We start from the raw sequence: 11,207 nt of genomic DNA, 5'->3' as shown, positions 1-11,207 counted from the left end.
GACATCCATGACTGCACCCCAAGTTCTCCTCAGCAAAAGCTTCGGGTGCAGTGGATGTGGTGCTCTTCCCCTTGTTTATGTTACCATTTTTCCTGCTGTGTCATTCAGGTGGGCCATATTTCCCAAACTTAGCTGGAGGGGCAGACACAAAGGTTTGTATGAAAACAGACTTCTGAAGGTCTTTGGTCCCAACCCCTGCTCACAAGCAGGACTCCAAAGGTCGATCTGGTTACTCAGGGCATTGCCATGGCAACTGCTGTACATTTTCATGGGTGGAGAGACCCTAGCCTCCCTGGCCACCTGAGCCAGTGCTGAATCGTGTTTTGGAGGAAGTATTTTTGTCCAGATTATACTCTGAATTGCCTCTGTTGCAAGTTACACCCATTGTGTCTTGTCCTGGGAAGGGTCTGACTCCATCGTCTTTATAACCACCCTTCTGGGCAGTAGCATCTATTAAATACCATTCCTTGTCAAATCTGATGAGGAGAGGGGCTAACCGGCAACATGCCCACATAGGCTTCATTTACTTAGGGGACCAGGCTAAAAACCTTGCCTTCCCTTGCCGTTCTCTTATCCAGGCTAAACAAATCCAGATTCCTCAGTATCAATGTTCCGGTCCCCTATTCAGTGGTCCTCCACTGGGTTTGTTCACACTTCTCTTGTGCTGTGGAGCTCATAATGAACACAGTGTGCCAAATACAACTTCATCTGTGCTATACAGAAGGAAATTATCACTCTGCTCCATCCATAGACTTATGCTGTTCTTTGTGCCACCCAGTGTGCTGTTATCATTAACTGCTACAAGGGTGCATAATGGGTTTGTGTGCCAGGATCCCCAGGATCTTTTCTGCTGAGCTGCTCCTTAGCCCATTGTCTCCCAGCCTCTGCTGGTGCATAGCATTACTCTGCCTTAGAGGCCACTCTGACCATGAGGTTATGGTGTGGCTGTGGGGTGGGCTCACCTGCTGGGAACAGGCCTTAGTGGGCATGGGCACTTCAATAGGCACTTTTTTTTTCTCTTATTTTCCTTCTCCTGCCCCCTTGTGGCAAAGGCACAGATCAGAGGAGGAAGAGGAAATAGTCTTGAAAGAGCAGTTTAGCTGCACATTGGGCTGTGCAGCAGAAGATAGAGAGAGTGCAGATAGTAGAATAGATAAGGAATTAAAAGAATGAAGAAATGGTTTGACAGAAACCTCACAAAGTTCACAAAAACAAATGCACCCGACATAACATGTGGCTTAGCATGGGGCTAAGGAAGAACAGAGCCAGAGTCACTTCAGAGGTCTATAGCTAATCAGCAAGAAGCAATGGTCTCAGGCTGCCACAAAGGAAATTTCAATTGGACCAAAGGGTGCTTCACCATAAGAAGAGGTGCTTAGAGAGGCTAGGAAATCTTCAGCCTTGGAAATGTTCATAAGATGCCTGGATAAGGCCCCAAGGCTCACAGAAAGAGAGAAAAAATGAAATGAAGAGTAATCAGTGCAGTAAGGAAGTGCATGAAGAAGGGGAGATCTTAGCCTTGACCTCCAGAAGTCCCCTGAAGGCAGTGTAAGGTGCCAAGTGGCAAGTCAAGATGGTTAGTAAGAGTTCAACCTCCATCCCCGGATAGCTGACTTTATCAGGTTAGAATTAACAAGTTGGTTACTGTGTTTGTTCACCCTAGCTGGTCATTGTTTGCCAAACATTTTGCAAAGTCCAAAGAATGACTGAATATCAATTTCTCATTTCCATGTTTAATTGAGTGTTTATAGTGTTTAGGCCAGTTTCCTAAGTAAATGAGGCCTATGTGAGCATGCTGACTCTCTGTCCCTCTCCCGGTCATATTTGATAAGGAATGGGCATCTTAAACTTCTATGTTTGTAGAACTTTCATGAAAATGGAGAGCCAAATTGGAGAGAGAGCATAAAAAAAACTGGAGAGTTAGCATCACCACTGAAGGAATCCACTCCATAAACAAGCTTCCTCCCACGTTTGATACAATTAAATTATCTCACAGATTTAACAGGTCTGGGGTTATAAACTCTTAAAGACTGTATCCTGCTTGACTATCCTGTGTCTGACAGGGGATCATAGAATCATAGAATAGTTTGGGTTGGAAGGGACCTTTAAAGGTCACCTAATCCAACCACCTGGCAACGAGCAGGGACATCTTCAACTAGATCAGGTTGCTCAGAGCCCCGTCCAGCCTGGCCTGGAATGCCTCCAGGGATGGGGCACCTACCACCTCTCTGGGCAACCTGTTCCAGTATTGTATCACCCTCGTAAAAAATATCTTCCTCACATTTAGTCTGAATCTCTCCTCTTCTAGTTTAAAAACATTACTCCTTCTCCTATCACAACAGGTCTTATTAAAAAGTCTGTCCCCATCTTTCTTATAGGCCCCTTTTAAGTACTAAAAGGCCACAACAAGGTCTCCCCAGAACCTTCTCTTCTGAACATCCCCAACTCTCTCAGCCTGTCCTCATAGGAGAGGTGTTCTATCCCCCGCTCATTTTTGTGGCCTCCTCTGGCCCCTCTCCAACAGGTCCATGTCTCTGCTGTGCTGAGGGCTGCAGAGCTGGACACAGGACTCCAGGTGGGGTCTCACCAGAGTGGAGCAGAGGGGCAGAGTAACCTCCCTCGACCTGCTGGCCATGCTGCTTTTGGTGCAGCACAAGATACGATTTGCCTTCTGGGCTGTAAGCGCACATTGCTGGGTCATGTCCAATCTTTCATCCACCAGTACCCCTAAGTCCTTCTCCACAGGGCTGCTCTCAATCCCTTCATCACCCAACCTGTGTTGGTAGCTGGGGTTGCCCCCACCCAGGTGCAGGACCTTGCACTTGGCCTTGTTGAACCTCATGAGGATCGCATGGACCCACTTCTTGAGTTTGTCCAGGTCCCTCTGGATTGCATCCCGTCCCTCAGGCATGTCAACTGCACCACTCAGCATGGTGTAATTTGCAAATTTACTGAGGATACACTCAATCCCACTGTCTACATCACTGATGACGATGTTAAACAGTACTGATCCCAGTACGGACCACTGAGGGACACCACTTGTCACTGGTGTCCATCCAGACATTGTGCCGTTGACCACTACAGATGTGACCATCCAGCCAATTCGTCATCCACCAAACAGTCCACCCATCAAATGCATACCTCTCCAATTTAGAAGGATGTTGTGAGGGACCACGTCAAAAGCTTTACAGAAGTCCAGATAGATGACATCCACAGCCCTTCCTTTGTCCACTGATGTAGTTACTCCATCGTAGAAGGACACTAGGTTGGTCAGGTGGGACTTGCCCTTGGTGAAGCCACGCTGGCTGTCCTGAATCACCTCCCTGTCCTCCATGTGCCTTAGCACAGCTTCTAGGAGGATCTGTTCCATGATCTTCCCAGGCACAGAGGTGACACTGACAGGTCGTTAGTTCCCAGGGTCCTCCTTTCTACCCTTTTTAAAAATGGGTGCAATATTTCTGTTTTTCCAGCCACCAGAGACTTCACCTGACTGCCATGACTTCTCAAATATCATGGAGAGTGGCTTGGCAACTACATCATCCAGTTCCCTCAGGACTCTGGGATGCATCTCATCAGGTCCCACAGATTTATGTATGTCCAGGTCCCTCAATTGGTCACAAACCTGACCTTCTCTTACAGTGGGAGGGACTTTGTTCCCCAGTCCCCTCTTGCAGTTCATCTACTCGGGAAGTGTGGGCAGGGAGCTTGCCAGTGAAGACTGAGGCAAAGAAGTTGTTGAGTACGTCGGCCTTCTCCTTGTTCGTTGTTACCAGTTTGCCAGTCTTGCTCATCAGGGGGGACACACTTTCTTTGACTTTCCTTATCTGGTTGATGTGCAGAAGCCCTTCTTGTTATTCTTTGTGTCTCTTGCCAAATTCAGCTCCAGCTGTGCCTTGGCCTTCCTGACCTCATCTCTGCACAACGGGGCAGTGTCCCTATACTCTTCCTGGGATACCCGTCCCTGCTTCCACCGCCTGTGCATTCCCTTCTTGCCCTTTAGTTTGACCAGCAGGTCTCAACTCAGCCACCTCTTGCCTTCCTTATCCAATTTCTTACACCTGGGGATCGAGAGATCTCTTGTTTTCTATGGAAAGCGTCCTTAAAGATCTGCCAGCTGTGTTCTGCTCCTTTGTCCCTGAGGACAGTTTCCCAGGGGGTCCTGCTGACCAGCTCCTTGAAGAGCTGCAAGTTGGCTTTCCTAAAATTCAGTGTCCTGACTTTACTCTTCAGCCATCCCACATCCCTCGAGACTGTGAACTCCATGTGCAAATGATCACTGCAGCCCAGGCTGCCTCCAGTCTTGATGCCACCAATTAGCTCGCCTGCATTAGTGACTATCAGGTCCAGTATCGCATCTCCCCTGGTAAGGCTGTCTGTTACCTGGCTTAGGAAGTTATCCTCAATGCAGTCCAGGGATCTCTTGGATTGCCTACAGCTCACCGTGTGACTTTCCCAGCAGATGTCAGGTGGTTGAAATCCCCCAGCAAGACAAGAGCCTGTGAGTGCAATGACTCCTGTAGCTGGAGTGAGCAGGCTTTGTCAGCAGGATCCCCTTGATTGGGTGGCCTGCAGTAGATACCAAATACAAGGTTCCCTTTGTTGCCTTGGTCTTTGATTCTTACCCGTAAGCTTTCAACCTGCTCATGGCTATTCCTCAGGGACACCTCTTCACACTTTATCCATCTCTTGATGTAGAGAGCAACCCCTCCATCCTTCCTTCCTTGCCTGTCCCTTCTGAACAGCCTGTAGCCATCGATAGTCACACTCCAGTCATGGGATCCATCCCACCAAGTTTCAGTAATGGCCACTAGGTCATTGTTATCATTTTATTAAAAGTCCATGAACAAGTTAAGAAGTGATGAGAACATTATTGTAAGAAAGGTCCACTGAGGACATGTAAAAAAGAAGATACAGATACAACTGGCTCAGTAAGTCTCGGTGCTTTAGATAGCCGAAAATAGGGGAATATACCAGGGAAATATCAGTATATGCCTGCCTCTTTCCTTAGACCTCCGCATCTGGCTTCCCCTTCCCTCATCCTTCCCTTTCTCTTCTCATCCCCTTTAAGTTTAGATCATGCCTGAAGGATTACTTGGATTCTGTGGGCAATGGCCTTGCTTTGATGGTCAGACTGTAATCTGGCACCAACCACACTACTGTTGCTGTGGCCACTGGTACTATGCTGGGCTTGCCATGAGGGCTTACAGTGCTGGGCTTAGTTTTCCACATGCACCAGTACCTCTGCCTAAGGAGACCTCTGTCTCCTGGCACAAAAGCTCCTTCTGCTTTTGAAAAGTCAAGGTGCTCCATCTGGTTTTGAAGGCCACATTTGTAGCAGCAAAAATGTCTTTGGACCACAGTCTCTCTCAAGTGGCGTCCTCTGATAGACCTTCAGCAGTCCATCCACAACTCTGACCTGAGATTGCACAAAAAGGGAGAGTTAGAGGGTGTACGCTGGGCTGGACAAAATTCTGGTCTATGTCCCTTGTGTTCTGGAATAGCTCAGGACAAAAATCCATGACACTCCTTTTGTGTGAAGAGTAACTTATTTGAAATGTCCAATATTTTAAAAATAATTTTCTAAAATACTGTACTATTTAAATACACTTGTGGTCAATTAGCTACGTGTATAGTGAATCAGAGTGCATCTGAACCTTTAGATTTATTTAATTCTGTAATTTACTATCGTCAGAGAAGGATTTCAGAAGCAGCATCTGCTCCTGAGATTGCCTAACAATTTCCATTGTGAGATTCTGTTTTCAGTTGCTTGAACTATTACTATATTTGACCTGTTTAAATTAAATACTAGACAGCCACTTCAGGTTAGAGCATAGTAGCTGTTTTCAAGACTCAGATCATGATGAGGACCATTATTTTTCAGGTTTTGGTTTTTTGTTTGTTTGGGTTTTTTTTTTTAATAATCAGGGCAGTGCTGTGCTTGGGAGGAAAGGATGTAACAAAAAATATTTACTGTCCCGAAGATATACCTTGATTTCATGACATTACATTGGTATTGGTGTGAAACTTGAAGTTCACATGAACCTCAGTGTGGCACTATGGGAATGTAGCTGCTGAAGCTTCTGCAAATTCATTTTTATTGACTGTGTTCAAGTGGTTCATGCAGCTTTCCCACAGATCACAGCTGCACAAAGCCCCAAATAGTTCTTTAAGAGCTCTTGCAGGACTTTCCTTCCAGGACCATTTCTTCTGCACTGAAGAACTGAGACAGGAATCTTGTCCCCTCCCTCGCTGGTGCCTCTTCTCCCAGGCAGGCACAGGAGGAGCCTGTCCTGATTGAAATGGACACGGGAGAGGAGCTGGCTACTAGGGGCAAAGTAACTATCTGGAGAGCAGGTGGACTGCAGTTTAGGGTTGAACACTGATGGGGAGGAGGAAGATACTGGAAAAACAAGTCAAGGGAAGAGAACAAAGCGTGCAGCGAGAGAAATAACCACTAGCAAGAGAGGGAGTACAGAGAGAGAAGGGTGACTGCTTGGAATAAGAGGCAGGGGAACACATGAAAGTACGTTTTCATTTGAAGGATGAACAGGAGACCTTGGAGCCAGCAGGAAAAAAAGTCAGGAATGAGTGAATGACAACCCAGAGAGAGTTGGAGAAACTGGGACTTGGCGGATGTTTAAGATGGGGAGGGGATGGTATGCTTGAAAAAAATTCACGTTTTCGGTGAGGAAATTATTGCACAAATAAATGTGATGTCAGAACCTGTTTTTCAGACATTGCTGGCTCTGTTCCCCAGCCACCCTCCACGAAATTAGGGAGTTGCAGTTCATGTCCCTTGTTTTCAAGTGGGTGAGCTCGGACACAACGCGGCCGAAACTCGAGGCGCTGGCTGGTGTCGCCCGGGGGGATCAGTGGAGCGCAGCTACCCCGCTACACGCGTTTTGTCGCTGGGGGGCGGGGCGGGTGAGCCCTGCAGGGCTGCGTCCCCCCGCCCTCGCCGGCTGCGCGGGCCCCGCCGGTCCCTGCTGCTGCCTCTCGGTGCCGCCGGGAGTGGCGGGACCGGCTGCAGCGGGCGGCGCTCGGCGGCCGGCTGGGCGGAACAGGCGGGAGATCCTCGCCCGTAGCTGCGGTGCCGATGGAGCCGCAGAGCCGTGGTCGTCACTCGTGGTGTGGCAGGAGCGGCTGGTGCGTCTGAGGAAGCAAGAGCTTCTCGTCACTCCTGCTGCCCCAGGCCACCCGTCTCCTGGAAGTTACTGATCCTGCTGCAGAAATGTCACGTTTCCTCTCGCAGCAGCTGCTCTGCTACTGCAGTTTACAGCCTTGTGGTTTAAAGTAAGCCAAAGTATTTAGAAACATTTTACTCTAATAGACTAAACTGTTCCTCTTCAGCCACTGGCTCAACTGCTGGTGAAGCCATGTGTGCAGCAAGGATGGACATCCCTAGGAAGGTCATGGCAGAACCCATGCCAGTTATCCCATGGTGGGATATCTCCAGCTGTGAGTCAGAGCCCCTCACCTACAGGGAAAAGGCCTTAGGTGTAAACAAGACTGCAGGGTTTCTGTTTTGTAGGTAAGGTGGTGCATCAGCTGTGTAGGCATCATCTGTGCTTAGCAGTCACAGCCACTTGAAGCTGCATCCAGAGATGCAGGGTAGGTCAGTCCAGAAGGCAGCAGGCATCTCAGTGTGGTACAGTGCACAGAGCAGAATGATCCCAAGTTGCAGGTTTTAACTGGGAGGCTATGAGAGCTTTGCATTTGGGCTCAGTGCTGGAGGGAGTAAAACATGTGAACAGACTCTGGTGAAAATCCCCCTGGTACAGGAAACAGAGGTGGAAATCAGTGAGTTATATCAAGCAGTTCTGAGCCAGAGCACAGGCAAGTTTTCCTGAGGCTTACCCAAAGCTCTGAATTTAACCACTGGCAACAAAAACAGACTGGGTCGCAAGAGCAAGGCAGAGAAGTGCGGCATGCAAGAAACCCACTGAATCCTCTTATTGGCAGAATGGGAAACAGGCAAATAACTGCCAATGTCTTAGTAGATTAAGGATATTTTAATTGCTACTTACATATCCTTGATTCCCTGCTGATGGATTTCACCTAGTTAATGTTATCATAGAATCACAGAATGGTTGGTGTTGGACCTCTGGAGATCATCTAGTCCAACCCACCTGCTAAAGCAGGTTCACCTAGGGCAGATCACACAGGAATGCATCCAGGTGGCTTTTGAATGTCTCCGGAGAAGAAGACTCCACAACCTCTCTGTACAGCTTGTTCCAGTGCTCTGTCACCCTCAAATAAAGAAGTTTCTCCTTGTGTTTAGATGGAACCTCCTATGCTTCAGTCTCTGCCCGTTGCCCCTCATTCTGTTATTGGGCACCACTGAAAAGAGTCTGGCCCCATCCTCTTGACACCTACACTTGAGATATTTATAAGCATAAATACAATACATTCTCAGCCTTCTCCAGGCTGAGCAGACCCAGCTCTCTCAGCCTTTCCTTGTAAGAAGGATGCTCCAGACGCCTAATCATCTTCGTAGCCCGCCACTGGACTGTCTCCAGTAATTCCTTGTCCTTCTTAAACTGGGGAGGCCAGAACTGGATGCAGAACTCCAGATGTGGCCTCACCAGGACAAGTAGTGGGGTAGGATAACCTTCCTCGACCTGCTGGTCACACTCTTCTTAATGCACCCCAGGACACCATTTGCCTTCTTGGCCACAAGGGCACATTGCTGGCTCCTGGTCAACCTGTTGAACACCAGGACTCTCAGGTCCTTGTCTGCAAAGTTGCTTTCCAGCAGGTCTGCCCCTAACCTGTACTGTTGCATGGGGTTATTCTTTCCCAGGTGCAGGACCCTACACTCGCCCTTGCTGAATTTCATCAGGTTCTTCTCTGCCCAGTCTTTCAGCCCTGTTCAGATCTCGCTGAATGGCAGCACAGCCTTATGGTGTGTCAGCCCTTCCTCCCAGTTTGGTATCATCAGCAATATTGCTGAGGGTGCACTCAGTCTCTTCATCCAGGTTATTGATGAACAGGCTGAACGGGACTGTACCCAGTACTGACCCCTGGGGAACCCCACTAACCACAGGCCTCCAACTGGACTCTGCACCGTTGATCACAACCCTCTGAGCTCTGCCATCCAGCCAGTTCGTGATCCATCTCACTGTGTATTCATCCAACCTGCACTTCCTGAGCTTGCCTATGAGGATGTTGTGGGAGACAGTGTCAAAGCCGTGCTGAAGTCAAGGTGGACAGCATCTACTGCTCTCTCCTTGTCTACCTAGCCTGTCATACCATCATAGAAAGCTATCAGGTTGGTCAGGTTATATTTTCTCTTTTGATACTTGCTCCCTTTGTTTTATGCACTGACTCAGTATTTCCAGATGAGAAAAATATGGCTTTTCTTAAGAACTCAGGAAAAACTTTTTTTCTCCCAACTTCCTGGAGGAAGACAAGCCAGTCAAGCCTATTCTAGATGTAATTTTATGAAAACAGGAGCACGATTGTTCTTCATAGCATCTGGCAGAAAGGTTACAGCTATGCAGCTTTGAGTCATCTTAAGAAAAGTTTTGTCTTATGCAAATCAGGGTAAATAGTATGTGGTCATGTAATTTAGGAATTTAGAAAAATGTGTATGCCTCTGAGCAGAATTATATTGCATTGGCAAACTTAACGTTATCATTTATTAACCTTAGTGTCACGATTTTGCTTCTTTTAAATTATTATTTTAATATAAATTCTGACATAGTTTCAGTGAATTGTAAAATATACTACCTAGCTGTTTCATCTTATGAATCGTAAATACCATACAGATCTAGGCAAATGCAGTCAAATGCTGCATTCAATGTAAATATATACATCAATATCACTGATTTTCTGCATAAATAGTTAGCATTATGTAGGTATGTGACCAGGTAAAATGCAGCTACCTTTTTATTTAACTCACTTCAGAAATATTTTTCTAAATTAATAGGTATATGTCTTCTAAAGAATTATTAATACACACACATGTATTAATTTACCACTGCCACAGACAAGTCGAGACAGGTTTATATGAAAATATACAATTCCCTTGCAATGAAATGACATGCATAATATATCAGCCCACATTCATTTTACCTCTGCCATGCCCATTTAAAAATATGATTGTGACTTGAAGAGTTACTAGCAGGATCTTTACTTTGCCCAGTTTGGAGGATAAAACATCTCTCCATGATTTTCTGTGTATCTTTCATCACCGTTTTCTTGTTTCTCAAAATTCCAGTTAGAAACATCAAGCTGTGCTTCCAAGAGACATCAGAAGTAGATGACACACTGTTTTCTTTCTCTCTCCATTTTCAATTTGTCAAAGAAAACAGACTAGGCATGTTCTTAAGTAAAGCCTTTATCCTGACTACAATGAAGTCAGTTATGACTCATCTGTAGGTGTTTCTCTCCCTTGAGTCCTTGCTAACACACTTTGCCTATGGCCTGTTGAAACTTGAACAATTTTTTTCCTGGCTAAAACAAACCCTAGAGTGTGCTGTGCTGATTATAAATGGTAGATATTTTAATGGAGTTTTACATTTTCATTTTTAGTCCAGTCCCAGTGTAGCTGGTCTGTGAGGAGGACGGGTTTTCTGGAGTATTAGTGACAGGTATTTTAACTTGTATGGTGGCATTTTGGTCTTGGCTTGGATTAATGGTCCTACCTGGAATAAGTCTTAAAATTCCCTTCCATAAGGGTCTTAGATCTAATTTGCTCCAGGCCTAAGTCTGACAAACAGTTGCTCTTACATGAAGTTCACGTGGCAAATAAAGACGTAGTTAACAGTTCTTAGTAAAGTTCTTAGAGGAGTGTTCTCATAATAAAAACCAGCAAAACAATGCACTCTTACTCCTCCTGGTGGCCTCAGAGAGGCACAACATTGAATAGGCCACTCTATATATAGGTTGGTTTGTTTGTTTTCCCCTTTAAAAAGGGTCTCTGAAGCATCAGATGAGGGGCAGTGGCAGCAGCACTGTGGCCACCAGGTTGCACTAACAGAGTGGACCCTGCAAAGTGGTCTCTGGACAGGATGTTTGAACAGTGTTTTCCGTGCAGAAGCATTTTACCAGTTCCAACATGGACTCTCTTTTCTTACACCCTTTGGATTTTCTTCCTAACTTTTAAAAGGGAGGGGGAAGAGCAGGAAAGGAGAGGCAGCCAAAAACTCTGTTACCCTCCCTTTTCCCAAAAGTCATCTGATTTCCCGAAAATGCCTAATACA

The sequence above is a fragment of the Caloenas nicobarica genome, chromosome 1 (assembly GCF_036013445.1).
Source record: "Caloenas nicobarica isolate bCalNic1 chromosome 1, bCalNic1.hap1, whole genome shotgun sequence".
Lineage (NCBI taxonomy): Eukaryota > Metazoa > Chordata > Aves > Columbiformes > Columbidae > Caloenas > Caloenas nicobarica.
This window is presented reverse-complemented; position numbering follows the sequence as displayed.